Here is a 4,533-nt window from a genome sequence, read left to right as displayed (position 1 = left end):
AATTCTAACTAATTAGCATTGAATAGTTCTACATTTAATCCTCAAAATAGATGTGAGTTGTTTCTTTTCTATCACATTTCTATTTTCCCTTTTTCTGAGTTTTTATTTCCATGGCTGGGCAGAAATCCAAGGGTAGTTAAGCAGAACTATTTAGTTCTACTGGAGTCAAATTCAATTGCAACTTCATGAATAAGACTCTGGATCCAAGCATCCTCAACATCTCGCCCTTATGTTGTTGATTTCCCTAGAGAGCTAGGTTGAGTAGAAAACTAAGAAAGCAACTAACATGAGTCTGAAGATGCATGCCTAGCATTATGCCCACTATTTTCCTATTATTTAAATATAGGCTTTATTTTTAAATCTAAATAAAATAATTATTAACTCAGAAAGTATTTAATCAGAAAGTAATTAATATGACTTAACCAGTCATATTAAGTCATTAATATGACTTAACCAGTTATGTTAGAAATTGCAGCATGAAGTAGCTAAAAGAAAGGAGATTGCTTTGCACAAAGATTACACATTTTTAGAAGAAACCCCCATTTTTCTCCAGAATGATAGTTCTAAGGTGATTAAGTTTCTGAAATGAGGCAATATTCTGCCATATTCTGTAGGGGTGTATCAACAGCAGTGTAATCTGAGTTTTCCTGAGTGGCACTGCAAGAAATTTTGAGGTTGAATATTTTCCAATTCTAAGTCCTCCACATTTCAGATATAGAAACTGATTTTGTAGAGTAATCCAAAATGGACAATTTCTTTCTTAAAACTTATTTTGATAACTTTAGGGGATACAGTGGGTTGATTTTGTCACATGAATTAATTGTATAGTGAAGTCAGGGCTTTTCGTGTCTTAAAGAGAGGTTAATGCAAACTAGCTTTAGATGATAAAATATCCAGGATACCTGCTGATTATATTCTAAAGGATGTTATCTTTTTTGTGTGACAAGATTTCTCACATCTCCAAGGCAGTTCAACCCTCATCCTCAGCATCAAGCCTCTGGGAAAGTGTATTATAAGAAGTTTTTTTTTTTTTTTTTTTTTTTTTTTTCCTGGTATAACCTCAATTCAAAGAAAGAACAATGGTTTCAGTGTAGCATGGTTTCATGTTTGGGAAAGTCCAGTGACATAAATTTTTCTCACTATTCTGCAGTGTTTAGCTTTTGTGTCTTTGAGTAAGATTTGCTGTTATGTATGTTCCTTTTCTTGTTTAAATTGCTTTTTTCATGTCAAACTTTCTTCAATTAATTTATAGTTATTGGAGCAAACAATGTACAACAGTCGATTCTTTTTTTTTGATTACATAGTTACAAGTGATATATTCTATCTCTGTTTAAGTATTATTTTTAACAAATGAGCTCTTAGATTTCTTGGGGTGCTCTGTAGTCTCATTCTACATGGTGCTATTAATATCTCCTGCCATGTTTGTGCATGAGTATCCGCAGGTTGTTAGAAGATTTCCAACTGTAGCACTATGTTCTACCTACCCTTTTAACAGTGAGAGGTATGGCTTTTGATTGCAATTACACTTAAACTCTGTTCTTGAAAATATGATGAATTTTGTAATATTTCCATCACTATAAACACCTATTTTATATTTCTACCTAACTTTTCATCTTTTCCTCAGACTAAAGTGAAAGAATTTCCTTGTTATTTTAGATGGAAAATTGTTAAATTTGTGCTCTGGAATTCAACCCTTTTCACCTTTTCATTAATTTTTACCATTTTAGATAGTTCCCACTTTCAAAAAGATAATTCCCTTCAGCAAAGACAATGCTTCATATTTCCCATATCATAAAAGAAATAGTTCGTTGGATTCACTTCTCTGATGACATAAAGTGCCTTTTTTTCTGATCTCCATTCAGGAAAAGGTATCATTCAGTTGTCACGACTCATGGGCTTTATATATTCACATTCAATATACTCTTGTGTTCACTCTAATTAAACCTTGGGAAACAATTCACTTTGTTTGTCAACTGCTACCCGGAAAGGCTATTCTTTCTTGGCTTCCATGCAATCTCACACTCCCAGTTTTTCTCCTCCCTTGGGCTTCTCTTCTCCTTTGACTTTTACCTTCTAATTTTTTTTTTTTTTTGACAGGGTCTTGCTCTGTTGCCCCAGCTAGAGTGCAGTAGTGCACTGACATCATCATAGTTCACTACAACCTCAAACTCCTGGCCTCAAGTTATCCTCCTGCCTCAGCCTCCCAAGTAGCTGGGATTATAGGCATGTACCACCATGACCAGCTAATTTTTCTATTTTTTTGTACAGATGGGATCTTGCTTTTGCTCAGGCTGGTATTGAGCTCCTGCCCTCAAACAATCCTCCCACCTCAGCCTCCCAAAGTACTAGGATTACAGGCGTGAGCCACCACACCCAGCCCGGCTTTTGCTCTCTCTTATACAGAAGGTGGGCTGCTCTAGATTCAAAAGGTTCTAGACTCAATATTCATTACACTTTCTAGAATACAGTGTAACTGCAATAAAACCCCATGCCTCTCATAGGCATAATGTGTTAAAATGCTTTAGTGCTCAATCTTTCATTTCCTTTTCTCTTACAATTCTCTTTCAGTTGAGATTATGCTGTTCCTGTTACCTTAAATTTATGCTGATCTATCTCAAATTTATATTTCCTGTTCAGAAAACACACTTGAACTCCATACATATTTAATCTCTGCTTTTTATTCCACATGTTTGTCTAATGGGCGTCAGTAGCATAGTATGTAAAAATGATGAATTTTTCCCAAACTGTTTATTCTTAACTCTTTTTTCCATCTCAGTAAATGGGACTATCAATTACATAGTAGATGAAACACACACACACACACACACACACACACACACACGAATGGAGTCATCTGTGATCTCTCACTGTTACTAATGCCACTCCACCAAAAAGTTTTGTAAGTTGTATCTAATTTATACAACTATTTTATACAGTTCTTTCTATTTCCTTCTATTTTTTCTGTCTTTGTCGAAGATGACATCATTTCTTTTCTGAATTGTTGTTAACTTTCTACAATCCAAGATTCAAAGTAGCCATTGTGATTTTTTTCAGAACCTAAATAGATCTGTTATTTCCTTTATTTAAAATGTTTCTCATTGCTTTTCCAAAAGAGTAAAAACTCTTTTTTATGTGCTTACTATTTGGCTTACTTGTCCTAACTCCTGGCCATCTACCTCATCCATTCTGTGTAGCCACGGTGACATACATTTGTTTTTAAACCACTTCAAGCTTTTTGTTTAATTTGGATCTTTGTACCTTGTTTTTTTCTATTTCAAATGTTCTTCACTTAGCATTTTTCACCTAATCATTTCACTTTTTCTTTCAGGACTAGATGAAATGTTACTTTAGGTGAGATTTAAAAAGAAGAAAAAGTATTTGAGGTTTAAGGGGAAAAGAGAACTTGTCTCTCATATAGTTCTAGAAATATTCTGGAACTTTTCTAGAACATATGGTAATTGTTTACTATGTTATGTTTTTGTACGCATGTTAATTAGCTATCACTGAATAATATATAATCCCAAAACATAAGGTCATAAAAAAGTCATTTATAACTATAGTGTATGTATCTGTGGGTTAGCCGAAGACCAACTGAAATAGGCTGGCTTTTGCCTGCCAACTCTGCTAATCTCCAGTGCCCTTAACCACGCATTTGCACATTTACCAGGTGACTCTACTCCAGGCTGGGGAGCCTTAACTGATACAACAGTCCCACGTGACTCTCTTCCTCTTGCTGGGACAAGTGGATTAGCTCAGGCATATTCTTCTTGTGACAGTGGCGAAGCATAAGAGGAAGCATGCAAAGCCTCATGAAACCCAGGCCCAGAAATGGGATATCATCACTTTCAACTCTTTCTATTGTCAAAGCAAGCTGGAGGTCAAATTTAGTAGGAGAGAACCTTGTAAAATTACCATGAACTGAAGAGGGAAAAAAAAATTTGCACCCAATAATTCCACCTACCTTAGTTTATTTCTTTCTCATTTTTTGAATAAACAAGGGTTTAGTCAAAAAGGTGATGAAGACATAATGACAATACATATAAATGTTTTGTTTTTCATTTTATATTCATCATTACACCTCAGGTATAATAAAATTCCAAGATAAATTCATCTCTGTTATCTCTAATGATGCTAAAATTTTGTATACATATATCAAGGAGAAGTTTTATTATAGATTTTTTTTTCTTTAAATGTACTATAGACTTCCCAGAGGTGGTTTTTGTCTTAACATTATTAATCACTGTGTTTCTACTCTCTCCTTTACTCACAGAATTTATTTTTTTGAATTAGTGATTGAACTAAACATTAATTAAGGACTGAAAGAAAAAAACAATTGATGTAAGTTCTAAAAAATATAAAGTTGCCATGGAAATCTTGCATCAAATATAGAAATTAAACCATATAGCTTAAACATGATTCATTTTTCTGTGCGTTAAATAATGGAAGCCAGAAGATAATGAAATATCTTCAAACAATTGAAAGAAAAAAACAATTGAATGAGCATTGAACAACAGGCCACATTTTTGTAACTTA

General features: G+C 33.9%; 1 protein-coding gene across 1 annotated transcript in view; it reads left to right on the top strand.

Annotated features, from left to right (window-relative positions):
* Positions 1 to 4,533, top strand: part of CDH18 (cadherin 18, type 2) — a 210,810-nt gene that overhangs the window by 150,348 nt on the left and 55,929 nt on the right. The gene's annotated exons all lie outside the window — the stretch shown is intronic.

This window comes from Propithecus coquereli, unplaced genomic scaffold (genome assembly GCF_000956105.1).
Source record: "Propithecus coquereli isolate 6110/MARCELLA unplaced genomic scaffold, Pcoq_1.0 Scaffold417, whole genome shotgun sequence".
Classification (NCBI taxonomy): domain Eukaryota; kingdom Metazoa; phylum Chordata; class Mammalia; order Primates; family Indriidae; genus Propithecus; species Propithecus coquereli.
This window is presented reverse-complemented; position numbering and strand designations above follow the sequence as displayed.